The sequence below is a fragment of the Manacus candei genome, unplaced genomic scaffold, assembly GCF_025592945.1.
Source record: "Manacus candei isolate 608988 ecotype Guabito, Panama unplaced genomic scaffold, ASM2559294v1 h1tg000005l, whole genome shotgun sequence".
NCBI lineage: Eukaryota > Metazoa > Chordata > Aves > Passeriformes > Pipridae > Manacus > Manacus candei.
The window spans coordinates 7,805,415-7,833,064 of NW_026138053.1; the positions used below are offsets into that span (position 1 = coordinate 7,805,415).

Here is a 27,650-nt window from a genome sequence, read left to right on the forward strand (position 1 = left end):
TACCAGCTGTTCTGGCAGTGGAGATGTCTCGAATCAATCCTACCCTGTCTGGCTTTCCAGGAAGAGCCGGCCCTCCCCTCGCTCTCCACAGCCCCTGTCATCCAAGGCTGAGTTTATCAGAGCTGCTGCGAGTAGGAAATGAGCTCCTTCACAACTTGTTCTCCACTGCTTCTTATTCATTTTATTGTTTTAACATTTTCCAGAAAATAAGGCAGAAAACAAACCTGCTTCCTCTTTAGAGGAGTTGTGCTGTTAACCTGTGAGAAGCTTATTTCCTTGGCAGGCTGCTGCTTATCTTTATAGCAGAACCATAGGATTAAAATCAGTTAAAGCTGAACTCAGATAATGAATAAAACACTGGAAAACATTTAGTCATCCTTTAAGATCCTGAAGATAAGGATTTCTACATATCGGCATCAAAGCTGTGCTGAACACCAAGGGAGGGATAGGCTCAGGAAAAATGGAGGGAAGGGTGCTGCCCACAGACTTAGGAATGTGCCTGTGAGGAAATTATTTGGAGGCCTGGGTCTTCAATACCTGTGGGAAGTTGACTTGACTTTCCTGAAGATCTGAGCACCAGCCACTTCCTTGCGTGCAAAACTCACCTTAAAATTGCATTCAGGTAACAGAAAAGTGTTTTTCACTTGCTTTATGTCTGACTTTAAATATGAATATATTCATGTTTTCTGGGTGTGTTTCCAACAGCAACATTGGAAGATTTATTTTTTTTTAATATATGCAGAAGGAAGACACTCTCTTAATTAGTATCAGACGGTTTTGGTGTTGTTCAGCATTAAAAATAAACCTCTGCTTTTGCCAGAAGTAAATTTGGCAATTGTGTGCTCCCTGCTGCAGGAAAACAATGTCTCTCTTTAGAGCTCCGGACCAAGCACTGGCAATGAAATGGGGCCCAATGTCCATTGATCTCAATGGAAAACCTATTATTAGAAGGATCACTGTGACCACATCCTGCCATCATTTTGTACCCAGAACCACCACTGAGGTCAGCAGGATTTTTGTGCAAATATTTATGGCAGGATATGGGCCCACTTCAGGGTGTTCTGAGGGCTCACAAGCCATCAGCTGAATTGTTCCTTCCTCGTGTTGGTCCTATCAGGCTGCTAAAACCTGAGCTGGGAAAAAGTCAAAACCCCACCATCCAGGTTGGTGTTGACTGAAACCCAGTCACGCAGTTTGGGCACTTTGAACGTGGACATGAGGCAAGGCTCTGGCATTGCACAATGTCCTGCTGGATTGTGGACACTGGATGGGTTGTGTCCTTCTCATTCCTCAAGAAAGCAGCAAGGAGCGACTTCGATAGGTCTGTGGTTTCGGCAAGTGAAAACTGTTGATAATTGAGTAACTCAAGATTTTTGTTTGCAGCAAATGCTTTGCATGTGTGACTAGTGCAGCTCATTTCCTGCTTGCCAAGTTCAGTTCTATCAACACTTATTGGAACCACGAGCTTGGAGAGCAGAGGGAATGCTCTCTCCTTTATCCTTTTGATATGGGGAATAAATGAATTCTTTTCAGCTTACTGTACATCTGTGATTTGACTGGACAGCAGAAAACTGTGTCACTGACTCATTGTTTGATCTTGGGTAAATCATCTAATCCTGTCTGTCCCAGTACCCTCGTGTGCATAAATAATGTAATGACTCTCATCTGTCTTTACAAGCTGTTAGAATAACTTTGGTTTATGTAGTTTTAGCTTTACTTTAGTCTTTTCCACAATGTTTTATTGGTGAAAGAAGGAGGCTCTTACCCCAAGGTTTCTTTCCCTGCTGGGTGCTGAAATATTCACTCTTCACAGGTTTAGATAATTTGCATAAACAACACCGCTTTAGCTAAAGTGTTTCTCATACCTGTGGGGCCAGACTTGAAGTTTGTACAGATTTGCCACTGCAGAAATTTCTCTGATAAAATGAGAATGTGGCATTTTCAGCAATAGCTGTTGGAGTCCAGCAGGGCTTTTGGAAGATGGGAAAACTGGGAACCCAAGTTACATTCTTCCCAACCCTGTACATAGGTCCCCTGTAAGAGGTGAAATAGGCTCAACAATGAATTGATGCTCACCTGAAAGAGGAGTTACCCCTTTGCCTGGTCCATATGAAGAGAGTATTTTAGATTGAAGCCTAAAAACGTAGAAAACAAATTAAAAGCTTAATCATTTCCTTGTGTATCAACAGCTGTAAAGAGAAAAGGAAAAAAAAAAACAACCAAAACCAACAGAAACCCAAACAATGACCTGAAAACACAAATGGGCCATTCCACAATACCAAGCCTGCAAGACATTTTCAACTGTAGGCTGTACAAAGTGATTCTTTCCATTATAAATTGCATCTTGAGGCCCAGGACTCATGTGGTTTCTGGCCTCTTCCCTGTCTAGTTATATGCCTAAAGAAAATGTCACTCTAATGCTGAGGAAAAAATGCATGGCTAATAACAGAACTTTAGGCAAAACTGTATCAGTTTGAAAGAAACTGGTATGTTGGAAACCTTCACTCAGAGATAAAAGTTTTGTAGGGAAGAGACAGCAGGTTATGGGGATCTAAGAGTACAGGAGGTGGGTGATATTCTCACTGAGAGCACTTCTAAGGGTTTGGGGAGAAAAAGGTTTATGTCTCTGCTTTGGTGAAAAAAAAAAGTCTACTTTTCTATTTTAGTATTATCCCAATGCAAGAATAACACTGAATGCAAAACCTCAAAAATGGTTGCAAAATGGAACTCTTATTTTCCAGCCAGTTTGGGAGGGAATGATTCTGTATTTGTGTAGGGCTGGAGAGAGAAGTTTCCTCTTAAACAGGAAGAGGGTAATCCTGCTCCTGCACCTTGGTCAGAGGAGGTGTCTGGCTCCCCAGCAGAGCTCCCCATGGAGCAGTTTCCATCCCATCCCCAGCATCCCCAGCACAGGCAGTAAGTGTCTCATGGACACAGCTCTGTGGTTAAAGTGCTGAGTCAGGACTCAGACTGGGTTCAGTTCTGGCTTGCCCCAAGGTTTCTTATTTAATCTTGAGCAATGCACTTAATCTGTCTGTGCTTCAGTTTCCTTTCCGTGGGGTTTGGTCTGCATGAGGCATCAGTGACCTGCTTTAAGTACAGATATATTGATTTAGAACAACATGTGACCATGTTAAGGTTAGTTTATGCTTTTTGGGACAGGTTTGGGCTAAACTGAAGTAGCTAATTTGCATCTCAGAGTACATATTTTGCAGAGGTGCATCTAAAAGTCTGGTTGAATCAAGACAGTGAAAACTTTCCAGGCAGTCCTGGAGGTGTGATACCAACAACTGTATTAGTTGGGGCACTGTGGTCTCCTCCACCTGAAATGGCCTTATATTCATGTAGTTTTTTGTAGGGAGAAGCAATACTCAGACTTCAGAAGGGGCACAAAACCTTATGATTGATGTTTCTTACTAGAGTCTAATAAAAGTGAAGTCTTTGCATTGGTCTCCAACACTGCAGAGGCTAAAACAGTAGGAGACTCTGAGTTGGGTGATTTTCTTGCTACCCTTTGAATGAAAATGTGCAGGTTCAGCCTGCAGAGAGAAGTCTCATCACTGAAACAAAAGGGAATCTTTTAACTGCTTCCTTCTATTGTCTTGTCTTACTATCTGCTTTGCCACCCATGTTCTTTTTTTGGTTGGAATTACCACATAGTTATTCTGTTCCCAGGGGTAATAATAGCAATAATAGAAAATTACAGCTTTGCAAATAATTTTGGAAAGTACACACGGAAATCTTTAGGAGTGAAAATAGCTGCTATGGGTGGCAGTTGCTACTAGCAATGGAAATGTTTAGGTATATAAAAAAAAAGTATGTCAAAGATGCTGAAATTTCATCTGGAGGACTAAGTGCATGATCTCCTCAGGCACTGGAAGGATAGAGGGGAGATTGTGAATACCCCAAAGTCCTGACCTGCCTGTGTAAAGTTCTCCTCACCACAGGCACTAAGTGTTCTTTAATGCAAGTCAAGCACTCCAAATGAGGAAAGAGAGAGAAATTAGTCTGAACAGGAAGCTTCAAATATTCTAAGACTAATTGAGTTTAGATAATTAAGGGGTTTTAGAACAGTAATTCAGAGGAGAATGGGAGGGGAGGATAGTTTAATTGAGATTGCCTGTCCATCTGTGAATTCTCCATGCATCCTTCTGTGGCATGTCCTGGTTGTCATTCCTTCTGACCTAAAGGAGCTGATGTCGTTTGTATTGACCTTATTAGCAGCACTGCAGGCTTCCCCTTGCATTTTGGAGCTATTTGTGTCCTGCCTCTGGTGCCTGTGCTGTCCTGGACTGCAGGAAATGCCCTGCCCTGGCCCCTCTGCCCCTGGGAGCCCTCACAGTGTGCCTGGGGTCGTGTTGGGAGCTGAGGGATGAGGAACAGGGTTGGAATGCTGCTCTGTGCTTCAGTAGAGGCTGTTCCATGTGTACTGGAGATTAGTCTTCATCTCTGCTACAGCAAGGAAGCCAAAACTGGAATCAAGACCCAAAACTTTGCTGCCAGGAGCAGGTGGATGGTGGTGATAAGCCTGGCTGGTTCAGTGGGTGAGAGGAGACAGCGACTAAGCCCCATGGCTTGCCAAGGAAAAAGGTTCCCCATAGCTTTGCTACTAAGGAAACAACTTTTTTAAAGGATATTATCTTGTGCACCTCGGAAGCAACCATGCCCCGTGGTGCAGGAGAAGCACCGGTTGTTGAGGATGGTGCCCAGGATCCCACAGCCATCGGCTCAGCTGCTCCCTGACAGTGTGGGCAAACCTGGAGTGCTGAAAGATGGTGACATCTGAATTTTGATTTAGCACTGAATAAATAATGGGAAACATGATGCCAGAGCTATGTCCTGTCCCTCTCTAGGGCCACGGCCACCCTGCAGGCAAGTGGCGTGAATTCTGATTTTACACTGACTGGTGCCCGTGGATACTCCAGTGATTTAAACAGGGCTGGCCCAGCACCTTGCCAAGTGTAATCGAGATCAAAATGCTGTTCAAACTGCAGCAGGTCACGTTTCTTAATTTAGAAAGCTGCAGCAGACAGGGGGAGGAAAGGCCTTGGAGCCTCTATGAGCCCTGACAAATTGTAACACACTTCTTGGACTGTGTTTGTAAGGACAAGTAACTCGACTCGGTGCCATAAAGACCTCTGAGAAAATAATAAAGGCACCTGGAAGTGGATTGTCTGGGTTTTCTTCTTGTCTCCTGCTCCATTACAAATACTGCAGTGGAGGAGTTGCAGCCAAGCACAAGGGGCCCTTTCCTGACAGACCATCCCACTTGCACCAGGAGTCTGCCTGTCAAAAATGGGGAAACAAGCTCCAGGATGTTTTCCTGGGGAGAGCCAGGAAACCTCTGCACTAACCTGCCATCAGCAGGTGTTTTCCTAGTGACGGTCAGGGCTGCTGCCCCTCTGGGGCTATTCGGATATGGAAAGTGGAATAAATAATCAAAGAGGATGTTCCCAGCTGCTAATTTTCAGTCAGATTTGATCCTGGTCCAAGATTTAACACTTCTTGTCTCTGCCAACCACATACTAAAAATAACATATTTTCAGGATATTGGAGACCACTGGAAACCTGTGGTATTTGGCACTTGAATGTTGTCTTTTGTCTGGAGATCTCAAAGCAACAAGTTGGAGCCTCATTGCAGCTCTTTGGAATTGGGAGAATTTGTGATATTTTTGGAGCTGTTTGAGATGTAGGTAAACAGGAGACAAATCTCAAAAGGTCTGAATTTCCTTGTTGAGTGATATATATTTAAAAGAAGAAAAAGCACCTTTACCTTGGCTCATCTCATGGGTCTTCTGGCTGTGCCTCAGAGAGGCTGGTTCTTCCTGGGGCCAGGGGAGATGCAGTTGGTGACTGTAATGGGGGTGGTTCCCTCTACAGAAAGATTACTGCCCTCAATAAAGGTTGGAGAGAAGTCAATTAATGTATTCTTATTAGGGGTTTGATTGGTTGGTTGGTTTTGTGGTTTTTTTTCCAAGTTAATCAGGACTTTAGACTGCCCTCCAGTAATAAGACTTATTAACTAATATTTCTGGCATAGGGAATGTTTTTTTGACAGAGAGTTTTGGGGGTTTTTTTTTTTGCTTTCCTTCTCTATACTTTATTTTTCTCTTTGGTCTTAGTCATTGGTTAAAATAGAGATGGTGGAAGCAACTACAAAAATAAAAGCCCTGTTTGGCTGGCAGGAATGCAGCAGATTGGGTCTGTTTGTGTAGATGGGTTGTAATGTCCCTGAGTCAGGAGGGTTCCCTGTTCAGCCCTGAGCGTGACGTGTCAGAAGGGTCTTCTCAGGCCTTGGGAAAGCAGCTGCTTTTCCTCTGTTGGGAAAACAACACATAGGTGATGGGCTTCAGCCAAAAGTCCAGGGAAAGGGCTGAAATAGAGACTGATCTGAAAGGCAGGCTGAGAGCAAGATGTAAGTTCCCCAAGGAAAAAGGATTTGTTTGGATTCTCCCCTCAAGTAGTTGAGCACTTTCCTCCCAAGACTCAAAGTAGCTGCGGAGCCTCTTCCTTTCAAAGGACAACTAATGATTTCTTGTGTTTGATAGTTTTGGTTGCTATGCTCATTTTGATAATTCATTTAAGTCTCTCAAAGCAGCTGTAATTTAATCAAAATGCCTGGAAAACAGCAGGACCGTTGATCCCAGGGTGGGGGTGTGCACAGCTGGCCATGGAGGCCACGGGAAGCTGCAACATTTTCATCTTGGGGTGATTTTCATCTTGTGCTGCCTCTCACAAAATGGAGGTGGGTCAGGCCTCGAGTTCCCACAGGTACTGGGATGTTTTCCTTTCTGGGAAGCGGCTGTTCCACTCTTTGATGTTGGCAATGTGATGGCACGGAGATAACAAGAGCCTCCTTTCTGTGAGCAAGCACCGCATTGTTTATTTGGCATCAAGAATGAAGTCACCTGCCTGATGAGAGATTTAAATGTTAGGGAAATGTCAAAACTGCCCACAACTGTTTGATTGCCAAATCTCAGAGAAGTTATCATTTCCATCCTGCTTGGGGAAGCTGGTTTTGTTATGCTAATCAGTGTGGCTGTGCTGTATTGTCTACCTGACTGCGATGAGCCAAGTTTTGGCTCCTGCTTGCCTTATCTCTCCCCATCCTGACAGATGTGAAGGAGCACAGGTTCTTCATAGATTCTTTTTTCCCCAGTGTTGATGATAAAGTACCAGGTCTGGTTGGAGATATTTCATGGCTGGCTGTTGCATCATGCTTAGTGACCTTCAGACTGCTGCTGGTGTGAAGACTGTGGAACCCTTTGATTTACAGCACTATTGAAGTGGCTGCACACCTTGGCAAGGGCCTATTTACTATTTCAGTTCAAGTCTGTGGGTGATGAGTGAAGAGAGACATTTTGCACTCCCATCACACTGCTGAGAGATTTATTCAATTTTGAATGTTACAGATTTCATTTGGAGCAAAAAAAACCAAAACAAAAACCCCCAAAGACTTTTTTTTATCTAAAGAAGAAAATACCTTGATGAAATATTTCTCTGTCTCTTTACTTCTCAGTCCTGGGGTTGCTTCCTCAAGGAATCTCTATCCCAGCTTCTCCTCCAACTTCTGACTGTTCTGGGCCTCTCTCTCCATGTCAGTAATTTCTGTCTCTTGCTTGGATTTCTTCCAGCACCCTTGTCTTCATCTCCACTTGAGCAAAAAAATCTTTCCTTTGCATCTTGACTCTTTCCCTTGACAGGAGACAAAAGGGAGGCACTGCTTGTGGAGAAGTAACCTGTGAATACAAAGGGAGGCTGAGAGAATCCATTGCTCCCCAGCCCTGGAGATGCTGTGCCTGATGCAGAGATGAAGAGATAGTGGATGTTTGGGGGATTCCTGGCTTGGGGCTGGAGGAGCAGCAGTGAGAGACACGGCAGCTGTGGGGGGAGCAGGATCCATTCCCTGCTCTCTGTCTCACTCTCTGGCCCTCATGGACGATGACAAGCAGGTGCCTGTCAGTGGATTGCTGTGGGAATTGCACAAGGAGCTGTGGGCTGGTGGAAAGGCTCCAGGGAGCCAACTCCAGCCTACGGACAGTAGGTTTGACTCCCTTAGTCTAGACACTCTCACAGGGATTACGTCAGCAATCACTTGTCAGTCTCTATTTATTTCCAGTGGCACGGTCAGTATTTACTAGTGCTGAGATTCTTCTTATTCTCTTCCTCAGTCTGTCATGCAAGAGGCACTTCCAGCAAAGCTGCTTCCTAGGCCACAATTTCCATGGATTTTTGAATAATATGAGTGATATTCATACTTAGGAGAAGGAAAAGCCCTAGTCTCAAAACTACCAATAAAATGAGTGTCAAAATTTCAGTTTTTTACACAAAACCCCACCATTTCCAGGTACAGTAAATTTACACCTGATCCCTGGGGAATGTGTCCAAAGCCCAACTTTAAACATGGATGTGCCTGACATGTGGGGCCACTATCTTGGAGTTCTCTGGGTACTTAATGAACAGACACCTTTGAGCTGCCTTTTGCAGCAGCTTTTCAAGTAAACTTCTGCTCTGACTCACCCTCTGGAAGAGTTTTCCTCTTCCTATGGACTGGAGAGGACTATATTAAAATACAATTTAAAAATAAAGCTGTGTGAAGAACCACCTTTGAACTTCCTCCCTTCTTTTCACAACCAGGGTAAAAGTTCAAGTGCTGACAACATTTTACGCCCCAACTTCTGGACTCTGTCCCCTCCCATGACATGTTAAGACTCCATAATACAGAGAGAGGGTAACTGAAGATTAGGAATATTAAGAATCTGATATGAAATATCCCAAGTCTACAAAATGTAGACTTCTTAGAATGTGTTTAGTGCAAAGCTCAGCTTATGCAACAGGACAATACAAATTTTGCAAGACTTGTCTTTCATGTTTTGTATTTCCCCAGAGAGTACTGAAAGGGCATTAAACAATAGTTTAATACATAAAAAATAAAACAGTTTAACTCCTTGGTTGTTGGGGAAAGGGGAAACCCATGGAAAAGTAAATCTTTAACTCCAAACAAAAATCAAGTAACTTTCTCAAACTCAGAGGATCGATGTGGTTTTATTATTAAACCACTGTGCTGTTGTTCCCATGGAAACAAAGAAACAAATATTTGGAGCTGTGTCACACCTTCCACCGAAATTCCAGCTAAGAATGTTTTGGAAAGTGTTCCTGTCAATGACAGCCCTGAATGAAGGCTTTGTGCAGCCTCCTGGACTCCTGTGAGGGCCACAAGGTGAACTCCCCACTCAGCCCCGTGGACATCCCTTGTCTTTACAGTTCTTTACAGGGAATTAATTGCATCAGGAGGTCTGTGCCCAGTACAAAGGATAAGTTTGAGCCTGCAGCAATTACCCAAATGAAATGTGTGACTTTGGTCCTTTGCTGTTAGTTTGGGTGGGGTTTTTTTAATCCATAATTTTCTACAGATCTATCCTAGCAAATGATTTCACCTTGAACCCAGCATGATCTGCTCAGAAATGGAAGGGAAATAAAACCCCATGAAACACAACTGAGACTTTGGCTTAAAATAATATTTACTTTACTGAGATAATATGATCCATCTCCTCATTACCAGTGGGAAGAGATCTTTCCATGCTGCCAGATATCTTTTACCTGAGGCACCCCATCTGTTGAGATTTGCAGGTTGGGGGAAGAGAAGGAAATCTGATCAAAGTTAGCAGGTGCTCCTTTTTTTAATTATTTTTTTTAATTAAAATGCTCCTCTTTGTCCACAAATTTCTTTCACCTTCAGATCACCATCACATTTTAACTGTTTTAACCAGAAAGTTCTCTTGTTACCCTGTTTTCCAAACAAGGAGTTTAGTCAAAACAGGGAAAAGCAAAATGCATTGACTCTGGTATTCTGTGTTGAATTTTTTTAGTGAATATAAGGTCAAAACTGTAATTAAATATCTCACCACTGGGAAAAGCATCATATTTCTCATTTCCAGCATGGAAAATAGTCACTGATGTCTCATTAAGTGCAAGCCCATTTTGCAACCTTTCCCTTGCTGGAAGCACTAATCACCTTTTTCTTGCCTACCCACAGACCTGTTTTCACATAGTTCATAGAAGTTTCATATTGTAGGAATTTCTTCTGCTCTGTTAAATGTCTTTGAAATATTCAGGTTGGTTCAAAAGCTATTAAGGATGGAAGAGGGGAAGGACATTTACATAATGTTTTTGCACATTAGGCTAAAATGTGCTTCTCTGATGTGTGAGGAGACATCACAATGAATTCGACTCTATAAAGCTGTGCTCCCCTTCTGAACTAGAAGGCCACGTTGGATGGGGCTTGGAGCAACCTGATCCAGTGGAAGGTGTCCCTGCCTACAGCAGAGGGATGGAACTGGGGGAGCTTTAGGGTCCCTTCCAACCCAAACTGTTTGATGAGTTCCTTACGCTGCATTTACTTTGTGTAGCACCACATGTACAAGGATGCTGAAGCCTTCTGAATGTGAAATAAAACAAACAGTTGTCTAAAATTTTCTAAATTTTAATGGAATTTTCCTTGTATTTCCCTCCCTAATAAAAGTTGGGATTGCAGTCCAAACACTGCTCAACGTTGGAAGGTTTAAATTGTAACCAGCTCTAAAAATCATCCTTTTCAAATTACAGGCTAAAAGACACCAGCCTGGGAAACCTTCCTTCACCGTGGGGTGAGTGAGCAGTCCAGATGCCTTTGATGGACCACACACTGCAATACCTCCAGTATTATCAAATAATAACTCAGAAACCCATGTGCTGTTTGAACTGAAATCAGAGGGCATCTCTGGCATGTGGTCTGTGGTCCCTGGGCTGTATCCTGACGGATGGGATGTACTGAAATGAGGGGCTGGGAAGTAGTGATTTGATTTGTAAAATCCTGCCCAGGATAATTAAGGTGGTGTAGAGCAGAAGGAAGCCTTTGGCCTGGGCTGGTGGTTCTCCGTGTCTCATGGCCCAGCACGTCTCCTGTGTAAAGGAATATGTAATTCAAGAAGTGTCCCTAGGAAAGGGAGAGGCTTTTGTTCTCAAACCCAGCGTTGTCATGATTGAGGCCACATGTTCCTTTGCGGCCCCTAATCAGTTTGGGGCTGATTCCTGTTTAGTTCCTTTCAGCCCCTGTTATTTGAGCTTTGTGCTGTTGTAAATCTGCTCGTTCTCATCAGCTTCTACTGGAGGGATTCTCTGGGTCAGGTTTATAGATCCTGATGATCTTTCTAATGTACTTTCTCTGCCTTATGCTGAGGGATATTTTTCTACATAATGATTCACCGTGACTGTGCCTCAGGCAGTGGCTCGAGATAGAAAGTTATGCAGCAAAGCTACAATACTTTAAAACACTAATTTTGGTTTTAAAGAGGTGAGTGAAAAAGGAGGGGGTTGTTGGGCTGAGGACAGTCTATACAATTTGAGTATGTTGCAATACAGTGAGAGATAACACATCTTGTGAAAACTCATGTCTTCTACACAATGGATCAAGGTGGCTGTGCATTAATATTTTATAATGGTAGCTTATTTTTCAGAACTGTCATTTTGCTAGAAAATGCAGTCATGCAACCAGTTAGTTTCATCTTTAATTTTCTGATATCCATAATATTTTCTTTGTTGTGAATGCATTGCTGGTTTATCAAATACTAATAATCAGATTTATAGAATTTTAAAAAGTGAGTGTAATAAAGTGAATTCTTACCCAGGCTGTAGGAAAGCTGAGTTCTAGTCCTTTTTCTCCAGAGAGCCTCGGACCTCTATCTCCAGCTTTCAGGAATGGTCGTAACCACTACATTTTAGGATTTGGTTTTCATTTTGAAGAGAGAACACTATGTTTTCTGAATCACTCACAGGGACTGGTCTCTTGCCATTGAGGTGCCTGTCAGTCCACAGGGCTGCTCATTTGCATCCTCCCTGTCTGGCTTGATGGATTTTGATCAAGGAAGGGATGAGTACAAGTAGAAGGGGCTTATTGGGGCTACATCCCCAAATATGTTGTGCTGCCCAGTTGGCAAACTGGTCCAGAGGTGCTTCCTCGGAACACTTGAAAGGGCGAGGAGGCAACATGTCAGTTTTTTTCTCCAAAGAATTTACAGGATGGGTTTGTTTGCCGAGCAGTTTTCCCCCAATTCTTCCCAGTACTGAACAGAAATAACTCACTTTGCAACCACTGCTCTGAAACTCAACTGTATTTCAGCCAACGCAGTTGGGCTTAAACCAGGCAACTAATGACTAAATCCACAGCTTCTAATTGCAACCAGTGCATGGTGTTGTAAACATGGTGCAGATGGCCTTGCTACCCTGGTAGCTTCCAATTAAAAAAAAAATAAAGTAAAATTTACTGGTCACTTAATTCTCCATGTGCAAGTCTCAGCCTGGCATCATTAATCGGTATTTGACTGGAGGAAGGCACTAGAGTTTCCCTTCTTGCACTTTCACTCTTCTGTTAATGTGATCATTTTGGATTTGATGTTGGCTGCAGAATTTGCAGAACCTGAACGTGTAATTTTTTGAAAAAACCAGAGTTGCTATGGAGCAGTAAAAATGATTATCCCTCCTCTAGCCTAACTTACTCACTTAGCAACAGTCCTAAACCAGATCTGCTGGGCCTGAATGGATGCTTCTGTGTAGCTGTTTGCCTGTTAAAAACATGAGAATATCTTTATTCTTTCATGAATCCCACTAGTGTCTTCATTTCTTGATTTTGTTGGAGACAAAATTTGCCTCAGCTCATACTTTTTCTTGATTAATCCACCTGAATAATGAAGCACATGCCCAACTACAGTACCCTGAGCAAGATGACCAATTGGAGTGTGATTTCTCTTGTATTTGGGAGATGGAGAATATTTGGGTGGGTGGGTTGATGCTTTAAGGTGGTTTTGGTAGGGGTGGTCAACTATGTAATTTTTTGGTGTATTTTTGACAAATTAATGATACTTTTGATAAGTTCTGTAAATAGAGGAAGGGAACATTTTTCAGGAGCAAGTTAAGAATGAAACACTCTCTTCTCAAATAAAGTCTGCAGGGAGGTTTGGGAAACAACAGATGTTTTGGCTGGACAAGTCCCCAGCTATGGTACATCTTTTTCTACATATAGTCCAGTGGTACTGCTCTCTTTCCCAAAGCAGATTTGGGAAAAGAAAAAGTAAGCAGTAGGAGGAGAAGTGATGTTCAGAGAGAGCACTGGGATCTCAGGCCACCTACAGAGGGGTCAGAACTGCTGTGGGAGTGCAAGGAAGATGATGCAATGTAAGTTGTAATTATTGGAGTGAAATATCTCCTCGTCAAATGTAAAGTGCTTTGAGACCTTGAAAGTCTGGTTTAGTTCTTTGCTTAGGCAGCACCTGAACACCAGAGGCTCTGATGGGGCTTTTTAGTGCTGCTGGGATATAAAAAGTGAAAAATACTGTGAAAAATGCTACTGGGACAAAACATGAGCTTCTCTGTGTTACCAGTGTTGCAAGACACAGGAATCTAAGAATGTGTTTGACAGTCTGTCATTGTAACCACTGAAACCTTGAAGGTCCAATTAAAACCTCATAAAGAGTAATTCGGTGATGTTTCCATATGTAAAATAAAATGCTTTCACAGCTCAGCTTTATGAGCATGTATGGACTCTAAGAATCCTGAAAACATTCGTGTATTTTTATAAATGTCATGAACTCAAAATTATTTTGCAAATTTTGCCGCTTTTTCTTTTTTTTTCTCTGCAGCCTTTCACCATTGCTTACAGCCCAAACCACAAATAAAGCATTAAAATTATTAATGTGAGCTAAACAGGAGGGCCATTGCCAAAAATAGCAGTGTTCACTCAGGCTCATTCTGTGTAGCTCTGGAAAAATTATTCCCATGCTACAGCAAAGATCACATTTTTCCTTTCTTCACTAATAGCAAAAATATTACCTTTCAAGTGGTCTGTTATTCCTGCAGCTGGGGGAGAAGCAGGTTGGATGAAATTTAAGGTAGCTAAATGAGCAAGGCTTGCCTACCCAGCCTCCTGCTAATACAGTGAATGATTTATGATGCTTTTCTCTCCTGGTGCCTTCCCACCCCCTATTTTTCCCTTCAGGATGACAGCAAAATGAGGCAAACGGGCGTGTGGAACCTCGGATTTGACCTGACTGAGCTCCAGGAGCTTTGCTCCTTTTTCTTTCTGCTTTAATGGAGAGCAGGGGAGCAGTTTGAGGGCAGGTTGGGCTCCCAGGGAGCGTGTTCAGAATGGATGCTCCAGTCCTGCCTGGCTCCCACCAAAGAGACACTTTTACACCACAAAAAACATGAGCACTGTGAAGCTTGAAAAGAGTCCAGGTGTGCAAATGCATGAGAGTTGTCTTGTGCAGTGTGTCAACATCCCAGAGATGGGCAGTGACAGGAAGACACTTTATTCTTGGATAAGAATCCCATGTGTGGTGCTGTTAAAGCCAGGATCCCCAATTTGGGCAGCCTCCTCCCCCCTATCAGCAGCAGCTGCTGCTTGGTCTCTAAATGACCTACAGAGTCCTTCAGGCCTCCAGAAGAGAAGGAGCTGGTTTATGGGGCTCAACCTGCAGCCCAGGGAGCTGTAGCACATCGTACCAGTCAGTACCAGTGGCAGAAAGAGCCACCAGTGCTGTGGCAGGGGCAGACAGGAGGCTCTGGAAGGCAGGTGGGATTTACAGAGAAATATAAGCCATCTAATAAAGTGCTTACAAAGAAGGTGAGACAAGTAAAGGAGAATTTTCTAAAAGGAAACTGATAATCCTGAAGTGTGTTATAATTTTGAAGGGAACGAGAGGCAAAGAATTGATATTAATTGCAATTAGTTCCCTTTGCAGTAAGTTACCTTTGGTAGGTTCAACTCTAATTAAAAAGAAAATGCCCTTTTATGTTTCTTTTGGCTGGTGAGAGTTTGGGTTTCTGCTAAGCAATGCTGCTTTCTGCACTGATATTATCCAGGGCACAAAGACCTGGATTTGTTGGCTGATGCTTCAAGGGATTTAGAAAACAATTTTAGGAGCAAGTTTTGGAGCTGGATAGTCTTACTACCAACACACAGACCTGTAAGTACCTCATTGCCTGTAGTAAGATGAGTACAACTGTTTCTTCTCTTCCCCGGATGATTTTTAAGGCTAAACTGATTTGTGTGAGATTATAGGGTCTTGAGGTCTTAGAACAATATCAGTACAATGATCATTGCCAAAGTCCATCCTTGAGTCCAGGATTCAGAAATAAAATGATCATGAGCAAAAATGAGAAAAGTAATGGTAGGACCCACTGGAAACATAGGATCCTGGGAGAGATTTGTGTGGCCAAGTGCCCTTGTTAAATAATGAGGAAAGAAACACATGCACATCATTGTTGTAGGAGTTCTTCTCATTAGATCAAAAGGACAACATCACAGCAATCTGTTGCTTCTGTAGAAAACACAGCATCCAGGAGGAGGAGGAGAAGGAAACACATGTGAGCAGCAAGAAAGCCCTTGGAAAACAACTCAGGAGACAGCAGGAAAGAAAGAGCTTATGGGTGGGGTCAGAGCAGTCCCAGAGCAGCTGAGGAGGAATGAGCAGGGACATGAGTGGGTGAGGACAGACACCCCACTGCATGTTGATTGTGGTACAGCCTCCATCTGTCCTGCCTTGATGCACCCACTCCCAGTGCTAGGAATAAGCTGTGATACCCTGGAGTCAGATTGCTGTTTGTCATGGCAAAACTGCTGCTGAGAAACACAATCTTTGTTTCCCAGTTGAATGGTAAAGAAACAATAATAAATGGTGTTTACAGGCCCAAGCTGTTTAACCCTTTTCTCTCTAAACTGTTCCCTGTGCCATCACAGCCTGGAGACTCCATGCATGACATCCACGGGTGACTTGAGCTTCACTACATCCATGGGTGACTTACCTTTCTTAAGCTCCAGTAATTCATGGCTGAGTCCGAGGCACTTCGATACCAACAACCTCCACATTAAAGAACCACCACAGGATTTGATGTTAATCCAAAGCTACATCCAAGAATTCAATAACTCTCACCATTGACAACTCAGTAGAGTTTCAGGGCAGGAACTGAAATCTCTGCCTCACTAGCAGAGTAAGAAAGGCAAACAGAAAAGTCAGACCAACTTCCAGACCCAAGGTTTGCTGTTAGATTAGTTCTCTCTGAACTCGTGTTCTCAGCTTTCCTTATGATGGCCTTGAGACCGAGGATGGCTCTACAGCTCCAGATGTCTGACCTCTGTGCTGCTGGTGGAGTCCTGTTTCAGAGAACAATCCTGTTTAAAACCCTCAGGAGCAAAGGCACAGTGAAATGTCAGAAGTAAAGAAATGTATTTTTATTTCAGCACTGAATTTCCTTTGGAAGTATCAGCCATCACTCTTGGAATGAAATGAGTGACTGCTCTACATGAGGGTGTTATCATGCTCTGAACCTGACTTTAATGTGGGCCACATCAGAGCCAGGAGAGGTCACCAGCAAAGGGGGGCTGTGTGTTCTCCCTGAGGTAACACTGTGTGACCCTGTGGGTTTGTTTTAGGCCTATTTAAAGTGAAAAAAAGAAATGCAAAGAAAAAAAAAAGGTGGCTAAATCTTTATGCATGTTTTCTTTTCGGAGGGAACACCTGTCTGGGGTAATACTTCATTGCTTTGCATTCATGAAAAGCAGGAAAGCAGCTCTATTTGCTCTGACTTCATTAGTGGCAGCCCAACTTCTCAAATGAGCACAAAGTTTCTTTTTTTTGCCAGCTCCAAACAGATAAAATTACTACTTGGTGAATTCCACATAACCTTTAAGGCTTTCAATCACAGCAGTAAATGCTACTGTGCCCCAGCTCCTGCTTTTACTAAGTTGTATTATAAGCACCTTAATTATAGCCCGTGGTGTCTGATGGGCCATGGAAAAGGTCGTCTTCCAAAAAACACATGATAACAGGGGTGGAGCCATCCTGGGCTTTTTTTTGTCTGTTGGGAAAGAAAAGGCTTTGCAGAGAAGAAGATTAATAGTAAACAATGTTAACCTAAATATATCTCAGACACAAAATATGACATTCCTGCAGGCTTGCCTTCTCAGGGGGCACTGGCATTAACCACGGTGCTGTGGGGATCTGCACAAAGCCAGGCTCCTCCTCCGGAGCAGAGCCAAAACCAGGTCTGGTTTTGTTGTCATTTCACTGCTGAGCTGCAGCAGCACAATGAGGTCTCTCACTTGTGCTGCTTTTAGCAGTTGAGTTCAGGGCTCCCAGGTCGAGATCTGGTTCAAGGGCAGAGGAGGGAACAGAAACGTTCGCAGGGACTTCACGGTACTTTGAGCGAATTCTCCACGGCGCTGCCAAAGAGAAGCATCAGACCCGGGTCTTTCAGATGGATTAGTGCCCCTTTATGGCCCGTGTCTGCCTCTTCACTTATTTAATTATTTTTATAGGTCAGATCAAATATAAGTTGGAGGCAGCTTGTAGAGTCTGTGCTGCTCCCAGTCCAGCAGAGCATCTGGCAGGGCCGTGGCGTTCCTGCCTCCCCCCGTTAATGGCCCGGCTCTGGCCCTGGGGTAGGCAGGGTATCCTTATCACCTTGGCAGCCCTCCAGCTCCAAATAATAATCCATTAACGTCTGCCCCGCTGGCATTCTTGCCAAATACAAGGGATATCTTTTAAATAAACATTGGCAGTTCCCAGTCGGAGGAAAGAGAAAGGGAGTAGAGGAAAAACAATCCTTGACATTTCAGTGACTTTGCAGGGCAAGCTGACACCTGGTACCACCCTTATCTGCGGGTGTTTGTGCAGGGCTGCAAAACAGCTTCTTCTCTTGGCTCTTTTGCCTTCTTTAAATAGAACTGGGAAGGCTGATAATGACAGGAGCAACTTTCTTGGACAGGCACTCTTTGCCTTTTCTTTTTCCAGGCTGGGGAGACCCCACGTTAACATCTGGGCTCCTGTTTTCCTCTGAAGTCCAGCAGAATGGTGTGGCAGCTCGTGTGCCTCAGACTCTGCCAACAATGTTTTTCTTCCCACAGTTTCCTCCCTGGTGGATCACATACAATGCACATTTACTTCCATGGGGGCACTTTCCCACCTGATTTCTTATCTCTTCATCAGTCAAACGGAACAGCCACATGGATCTGCCAGGAATCAGAGCAATTGGGGCTCACCCCATTCTCAGCATTCCTCGGGAAGGGCTTTTTCTGTTTGTTCCAGCCATTTCACTTTTCTTTCTCTGCGGCCCAACTCTCAATGACAGCTTGAGGTTTATTTTTCCAGCTGTTATATTTTGCTTCATAGCAATGAAATTACTTGTTTGGATATTTCACTGTATCAATAAATGAGCTGTCGAGGTTTTATTTTTGCAGTCCAGTTAAGAACTGGAGTAAAATTCATTAATCCAGAATGCGATTGGGAGACAATAAAATATTTGGTGTTGAAAGAATAACATAGGGACAAACCCAGAGTTTGCTACCCAAGTCTGGAACTGGGTTTCATTTCTGCTAGTTTTGCCTTGATTCACTGACTGCCCTGATGCTACCTCAGTGTAAATCAGAGGTGGCTAAAGGCACAAACTCTTTTATTTCATCTTTGTAACAAGTTAATTAAAAGATTGGACAGTAGTCTGAAGGATTTGAAGTATTGATTGTAAGGATGTTTTAGTACTAAAGTCTCTCCTGCTCAGGACTTGGTTTACAACTACTTCCTGCCAAAATTTTCTCAAAATCTGAATTTGTATTATATTGTATATTTCTGTTGAATTTGCAGCATTGTATTTGGCTTGCCCCTTTCCGTCAGAGCGTAGAGGCTATTCCTGTCTTCCCCTAAGTTTCAAAACCAGCACCATCCCCACCCATGATTAAACTTATAAGGTTACCACTATTACTGAATTTTCTGCTGTGCAGCTAAAAGTTTCCTCTAACCCTAATGCTTGTGTGTGGGATGGGGCAGAGGAGGCTCCCTGACTGCTGCAGGGCCCAGGGACAGGCTGACAAAGTGCAGAAATGCATTTTTTTGACCAGATCCTCATTTTAGGGCACTGAGCTTTTATGTCTCAACACTTCCCTTTTCGAAGCATGGTGACATTTGAATATGTGAATGTGTTTCCAATGAAGATAACTTAATCAGCAGCATTGGGAGCTTGTATATCTCCTAATTAAATTGGAACCAATCTGAATCTCCCCAAACCAATCTTTGCTGTATTTTTAGTTCAATCTGTCTCTCCACCCCTGGCCAGCCTGTACATGGTAAACCTTCTGCTATTTCCTGCTCAGTTATTTAATGCTGGAGCCAAGCTACTTTCAGTTCCTGAAGCAGAACCAAGCAAAGCAAATGTGGTTAGCATGGAGTTAACTGGAAACATTCCCAAAAGATAGCAGATTTATTCCCAAACACATACTGATCCACCTACAGTGGGAAAGAAACATCATTTGCAAATCATAACCTCTTCACTCTGTCTGGACACTCACAGGCCCTGTTAATAGTCTGTACTTAAAAAGGATAATGAAGAAGACTCTGCAGGCTCTTCACAAGCAGATTATAATTGAAAATGCAGTGGAAGTCATCCAAATATTGCAACTAGGGTGTAAAAGGGGCAAGAGAAGAAGTGTATATTACTGAGAGACTGCTTAAAATAGGCAAATGTTTTAATGTGTCTGTGTATTAAAGTAATTGTAGGTCCCTGCACTGGATTAAGGTGACACATCTATTGCTCTACTTTCATTGTTTTATTAGACTGTACCAACAGGTAGTGTCTTTTGGCTGGCCAGGAAGATCCCTAAATGTGAGTGTGCTCAAGCAGGGAGAAAGGAGGCAGATGCAGTTGCTGTGTGGGCTAATAAAACACTCCAGTGGGCATGTTTAGCAGGGAGGAGCACTCCATAGTCATGTCCACATTCAAATGTGCAGCTGTTAATTGAGTTTAGATGGGTCTAGGAGGGTCTTCTCACAGGGGTAACAGCATGGTTCATCCCCCCAGAATATGAGGGGGAAGAGTAAATAAATACAAAATTGCTGCATTGAGTAGAGGCTGTTCATTAGTGCCAGGAGAGGTCTGTGTTCTGCTTTCCCAGAAGTAATACTAAAAAGCACTTGTAGGGAACTCCAGTGGGTTCCTGCACAACTGTCACCAGCACCTGCTTCCTTACATGATAAAGTTTGCAGGGCAGAGAGAATAAGGAAATGTCTGCATTTCTCCTCCTATAACATTTCAACCTGTTCTTCAAATTAAGGGTAGAGGTCTTGAAAATAAAATCCTGGATATTTAGTGAAAATAAAAAATGGAATACAATGCAGAGGTCCAATTGTGTCTTCCACTCTTGTGCTTTCCCCCTCCTTCTCCATTGCAGTAGAGATGAAACATTCACTAGACACTGGGGAATCCATGTAGGAATTAATCTGAAGGAACAAAATCAATAGCAAATCCAGCTTCAGTAGCTCTTCTGTTCACAAGGTTAATTGTTTAAATGAAGGAATGCAGTAATAGGGACTCTCTGCTTTGGGCCTCTCTCTTTTAGAGACTCTGTAAGTATTTTCTAACCCAGATTTCCAGAACAACAATGTGTAGCTGTGCTGGAACAAGTGCTATTTTTAAGTTTCCTGTGGTCTGAGAAATTGTCAGAGTTCTCTCTCTGAAGGATCAAGGGATCCAGAAAACCAGTTCTGAGTTTCTGGCCTGAACGTTGAATGACTACAAAAATGAACAGACACTGATTTTCTGTGCTGTAGCAGATGAAAGAAGACAAAAGAACTCAGCCATGCTTATGTCAATCCAGAGCAGCTCTAGCAACTGCAGACTTTAGCTCAATTAATATTATTTAACCTAGTTCAGGAAAATCCCTCCACTACAACAAACAAGTTTTTCCACTGTTAGGGGTCATGACCGCGTGCGGAAGCAGCTCATGCTGAGAACCAGTTGCACAACTGATACTGAGCGAGTCTTCAAAGGCCAAGTCTGCCCCAGCTGCCCTGGGTCTGTCTGGCAGGACAGTCCAGGTGAGATGATGTCATCTGCCATCCCTGTGCCTTTGGAATTCCAGCCAGTCGTGCACAGGAGATGCCATTTTTGGTGCAGGCAGGGCCAGCTCACATGCAGAGATCTGTATATCCCAGTGAACATCCCATCACCCGTGGGGAGATGCTGTGGCCTGTCTGCTGCTTGGTGGATTTTGTAAGGCAGTAGTTATGGAGCTCTGCTGGCTCTCACTGGAAAGGCTGTTCCCATGTCTATGTGTTCCCAGGCCTGGTATAACATGTGTTAAGACCACACAATAAAGATACATCTATTTTTCATTATTTTAATGCTACTGGTGATATTTATGGGTTTGACTCGCTCCCTGTGCCACAGCCTCGTTTCACAGCCTGTGAACATCCCTCTTCTCTGTCTCTCCTGCCCATGTATTCCCATGCCCCACAAATACTATGTATATATTATGATGAAATATAAAAAGACACAGTGCCAGTACTTGTGCATTGGCACAGGGGAAGAAGAGGACAGGGAAGAGGTGAGAGTTTGTTTCTATGCAGACTGAAACATTCCAATGACAGAAATGATGGCACTTACAGTAATGTCACAGTCTCCTGAATAATACAATTCCATCATTGCCTGCAAATGTAACACTTAGGCAGGGGGGTATTTCACCCTTGAGTAATCGGGTTGCATCTTACAAATGGGTATGACTTTGTACATCCAGGAGATCATGAGGGCTCATGGGTGTTTGTTGGCCACAAGACTTGTTTCCACATGAACTTGTAAGAATCCAGAAGCCTTTCCTGGGTGATGTGAGTCCAGAGAAATCCATGATGTGGTTCTACCCATCTGGGAGCATAAGGCAGTGCATATACAATGGATTCCCCATCCCTGGAAGTGTTCAAGGCCAGGTTGGATGGGGCTCTGAGCAACCTGGTCTAGTGGAAGGTGTCCCTGTCCATGGCAGGGGTTTGGAATGAATGATCTTAAAGGTCCCTTCCCATTCAAACCACTCTGTGATCCTCTTAGCAGGGCCTTTGGTTTGAGCAGCATCACCTTTAATGCCATACAATGCACCAATCCTAGAAACAAACTTTAAAAATCTGATCTGGGAATGGTACACAAACGAGCAGTTGCATGGTTTATAAAATCCTGGTGTGGCTTTACAATGCAAAATGACCCATCTGGCATCAAGCTGAGAGAGTTTTTTCATTTTTTTTTTCCCTGTCCCAAAGTGCTTTCTCCAGGGAAAAAACTATAAGTCAAATTGCCTGAAATAACACGGTTTCAATATTAGCAGTAAAGGCTATCTGTGCCCTGTCAAAGTGGAGAAAATATCCCATATACAATCAGCACATTATGTTGTTGACCAAAACAAAACTGGCAAGTTTCAAGAACAACCACTGTATAATGTCAGATTGTCACGGTGTCTGGTTTTGGGAGCCTCATTCTCTTCTTTGAGGGTTATTATGCCAACATATGAAAGAGTAAACTAAATGGAAACCAAGAAAGATATCATTTTCCCTCCTTCCCCCCCTTCCTTCTTTTCCTGTTGGGAGTGTTTCTGTTTGTCTGCATAAAACTCCCCCAATTCCAATCCCTAACTACTATTTAAGGTGCCTGCCAGCCTGGGAAGTTGTTATGCAGGTTGCCCTTAAATAGCTCACGTTTCACTGCAGAGCACCTGTTAGTTGACTGGGAGACAGTAAAATTCAGGGCAAAGGCTTCCCAAACACAAAGGATTGCTTGTGGAAAAAGCCCTTGTTGATCTTGGATGGAGTTATAACCAGCACTTGATGCCTTTAGTGAGGCATTGTAGGGTGGGCTGAGTCTGTACATGTGTTTCTGTGTGTGTAAAAACAACACTTGAGCTAAACAGGGGAGAATGGAGCAAACCCAAGTCTCCTCCTAACGGGCTTTCTTCAGGTGGATTTTATGGAGCACTTTTGAAAGGACTTTTTGTGTAAGGCCCTTGGAAACTCTTTTCAAAGCCCCTGTGCAGAAGTGCCAGGGCCTGTGGGCCACCTTCCCACTCAGGGCTCACGTCTTCCCAGCACAGACTTCAGTCCGTCAGGTCGGGTGTTCCAGACTCTGAGAGAGTCTCTTGCCTGGATGGGAGGTGGAGGAGCTTGAAATAAAGTTTTTACAGGAAAGTGTTCTCTCTTTGTGCCAGTCCCAGTTCCCACACACTGCTGCACCCTCAGCTTTGCTCCCTGCTCTCCTGCCGCGCTCTCCCGAGGCATTTCTCCTGCCCTTGGAGTCAGCTCTGTGTCCTGACTCACTCACTATTGTGTTTGTGGGTAATTTTATGGGGCAAAGCAACTGGGATAACCTTGTGAAGATCAAAACAGAGCACTTTGAAATGACACATAGTTACAGTATTAATTTTCAAATACATTTAGGAATAATATTGACATTCATTTGTTCTTTACAGGAGCGTGCTTGTTTGGAAAGATAGACATGCAAAAACTTTTTGTGACCACACAGTTCATCTATGAAATAACTTGTTCATTTTCAGAAATTTTGTGTTAGAAAGCTACTCTAAACTGCCAGGATCCATGAAGCTGTTCCCCAGAAGACATCAGTCTAATCCAGACCCACTAGAGACTTGGAACATCTTTTTGTTTTGCTGATTTGGTTTTCAGTAAAGGACTAAGTTCTTAAACATGGTGACACCTCTTGGTCACACTGACTTCTCTCTGTAGGATCTGCTCACTCTTCTCTTTTTGTGGCTCAACTCTGGTCTGCTGGAATAACTTTGACTTTCATACCAAGAGTTGTTCCTGCAAAGCTTGTCAAATTTTCTGCTCCCTTCCAGAACCAGATAATGTAGTGAACTGGTACAATACAAACAGCATTGCCCAAAATGTTTATGGTGACCAAAGCCATAGCACTGTGGTTTTGGCAAACAGGAATATTCGGGATACTTGCAGGATCCTTTTAATGGGGCTGCTTTGTGCAAAGTGAGATTTCATAGTATCATAGAATATTTTGAATTAGAAGGGACCCACAAGGATCATCCAAGTCCAACTCCTTGCCCTAACTTTCCAGTGGACAGATCATCCTGCTCCATCCACAGTACCTCAAGGAACCGTGTAGAAGCTGGGAGTTATTTCTTACCATTTGAGTTACTTCATACCTTTCCTTTAACATTTCAACCAGAAATGAGTTGTTTCTTAACCACCACGCAAGGCAGCACCTCTGCAACCTTGCCCAGTTTGGGATTTCCCACCCCAGCACACACATACAATGCCTTTTACCCCACCCCAGGTGCCAGAATGAACACAATCCACATGTTTGAACATCAGGCATTGAGGCTCAGGGTGAGGGGAAGCCAAGCATTGCACTGATCACATGCAACAGGCTGATCCTCTGCTGCAGTTTTTGTTAAAAACTCGATTATTTGTGCAGGCTGGACTGGATGCTGAAACATTTGGTTTGGGGCTGGACAAGCAGAACTGACGAAGTGAGCAGTTGCCCACAACCAGTGGAAGGAGGAGCCTCTGGTATCTTTTAAGAACTTGGTTTTTTTCGGCAGGTATTTTTCCAGTTCACAACAGGCCATTGACCCCAGAAAGTGCAGCAACAGCAGCCTCAGCTACAATCAGAGGGAGATAAAGTGAAGGATTTGTTGGAGGGGCAGTGCCAGGAAATGGCTGAGACATCACATGGCAGAGGATGTGCCCTCTGCAGCTGAGGGACGTATTTACTTACAGGCCAGACTTCACCAGACTCCACCAAAGGCAGTTTTGGCGAGTTGTTTGAATTACCTGACCCACTTGCAGTAGGAAGTCATTACAGAGATAGTAAATACCTACCCCACCCTTGGTAGGCAGACAGACTCTCTGCCAAAATTGTCTAGCTCAGCTTCTCAGAATATAAAATATTGTACCTTTCTAGCTAAAACTGGCATTGCAAAGGCATCAGAAACCGCTGCTGTTCCAGTAAACTGCTCCACTTCTTGGCATTCCATTATCCTGGAGAGAGCCTCCAGGATTTATGTCTTACCACCACCTGGAGCACAAATCATAGCAAAGAATAAGTTGGAAATTCTTCTTCGGGTGCAGATCACTTGCCTCTCCCATTGATGGGAAAAGCTCCCAGCCCCTCTGGCAGTCAGGGAAGCTGCCTGGGATGGAGGATTCCGAGAGGAGCTTTACACATCCATTCATTTGGAGTGTTAAATAGACTCCAAGACAGTTTTTCCAGACTTTTTTGGTTTATTTTCTTGTAGTGAAACTGCAACTAACTTAGCACACATAACATGGAATCATGGAATTGTTAAGGTTGGAAAAGACCTCTGAGATCATGAAATTCAACCATCAACCCAGCACCACCACCATGTTCACAACTAAACTCTGTCCTCAAGTGCCATACCACATTTTTGAACACTTAACATGCTTGGTGATTAATTGCTGATAACTGAGGGATGGGTTTAAAATTTCAAGCAAGAGGGCTTGAAACATTATCTACAAGTTATCTTTTTTTTTTTTAAATCATGTTACTATTATAGAATGTTGTAACTGTAAATTCGTTTCCCCTTGAATAGATGTGATTTCACCAAAATCTGTGGCCTGCACCAATGTTGACATTCATAAAATTATAAACTATAACCAAAATAAGATTCTGATCTTGCTTAGACCAGAATATAGCTGGAGAAAGTCCATGAAAAGACAACTGATTTTTACTAATGCAGCTAAGAGCAGATCTGGTCCAAAATAGATATTAATGTAAGAAGGCTTGCTTCAGATTAGACTGATGATGGCCTTTGCTTGGACTGTAGGAATAGGTATTGACAGAAAAGAAAGAAAAGAAGAATTAATTATTATTTTTTTTTATTTACTTCACATAGTTTAATTTTACTTATATTTTATGAGACTTACCTGAGTCTTACACAAGACTTCAGGTACTGATACTTGAGATGCTGGGATAGGTTGGAGAAATTAATTTAGCAGAAACTGAGATAAAAATTTCATTTCCTTCAAAGGTCACTTCTCAGAATTTAAGGGGTAATTCTTCATTTGATAAAACCAGGAGATGAGTTTGCTGGTCCTTTGCAAAGTCAGTGACTCGTTGCTGAAGTCAAACCTGAGCTGTCTGTGTGCACAGGGCTCAGGTGTCACTGCTGACTTCTCTGAGCACCATGTGCTCGTGGCCTTGGTTGGACTGGCTTAGGAGAGACCACAGCCAGGTTCAAAGCAATTTATGCTCCTGTTCCCCTGGATGTCAGTCGTGGTTGTGCAGGATTAAGGACAATGTGTCGCATTGGGCTCAACGGAGGGTTTCAGTGCACGGAGGCAAAGATCCATACAGGACGTACGAACCCAATTCTGGGGCTGGGATTCAGAAGCTTTAATTAGGAGTGTCCTGCACAGACAGTTGGGAGAATTCAGTGTCTAGTAATGGGATTCACATGTACCAGGTACTGAGTGCAAGGAATGAGTTGGTGAGATGGGAAAATGCCAAAGAAAAGGATGTGTTTCTGTGCTTTGCTTGGTACCTCAGCACAGGTCCCTTTCTTAGATCTGGCCCTGAATGCTGAAGTTTTAGTAACAGGTACCAGCCAGCCTGTGTTTACAATTGCAGTTTCTTTGGGGAGATCAATCAAATTAAACAGTTTTTTGTTTGCCTCTGTTATTAAAGCAGAAAGCTGAATCCCAAAGTGCTCGGGAGGCCCAGTGCTAAACTGGAGCCACACTCCCCTTGCTTCTCCTCTAGTTATGAACACCCTTCATCCACTAATCACTGCCTGGCACAGTATTAAATTTAATCACTGAACTCCAAAACATTGTAATGTGTCTACCTACTCCATGGTTCCATTTGGATGGAAATTTTCTATCTCGTTTAAAGACTATTAAAGCCCTGCCTTTCTTGCTCAAAACAAAAGGGCATTGTTTGCTTTGTTTTTCGTTATGTTCCTATTCAACAAAAGATGATTATTCTGTCTGCTCCGTGCTGAGGTCCCTTTGAACATGTAGACCTCCTCTCCACTTGCTTTTCTTTCTCCTGGCTGACTACAAAATAGAAACATTTCCTTCATGCAGAATTGTAGGGTTGAAATGCACAAAAGCAGATGTTATTTATCAAAACTCTCAAGGTTTTCCGAACATAGGTATTCATTAAATAGTTGATGCGAGGCATAATTGAATAAAGAAGCAGCATTATGAGGCACAGCAGAGGCAGCAATGAGATTAACACACATTTGTGATTAAGAATTCATCTTTCATGAAATAAAAACAGTCATTTCAGTTGAACACTTTTGACCTTTTAAGAGCAACACGGCAAACCCACAAACATATAGTTGTTTGTTTGGTTCCTATTATTGCCATCACATTGTAACCTGGGGAGAGGAGCTTTTTCCATCCTCCAGCTTGGCAGCCTGTGGGCAGGAGAGCAGGATTCTTGCTTTTGGAGAGCTCACAGCCCATTCACAGTGGGTTGACTTTCAAAAGCCCCATTTATTGGATGACGCAAGGTGCAAATTATGACTCACTCTGCATAGGTTAAGTTTGTATAAAATCAACCTATATTCATCTCCTGAGCACCTACACAGCTGCATAATGTATTTATTATCTCTGGGGTCCCCTTAACCCCTTTAGAGGGTAAAAGTGATCTGCAACACAACCCAGCCAAACTGATGTTCTTTGCCAGGGAGCTGAAGTTTTCTTCCTTTATCAGATCTGGTGAAGGGCAGATTTTCTTCTCTCTGGCCAGGATTAGGCCACAGAGAAAATTTCTTCCTGTTCTAACAGCCCTCACCTGGATTGCTGGTGGTGTTG

At 43.2% G+C, this 27,650-nt stretch overlaps 1 long non-coding RNA gene across 3 annotated transcripts in view; it reads left to right on the forward strand.

Moving 5' to 3' along the window:
- LOC127480140 (uncharacterized) overlaps nucleotides 1–27,650 on the forward strand; it is a 146,050-nt gene that overhangs the window by 49,466 nt on the left and 68,934 nt on the right. The window lies entirely within an intron of this gene.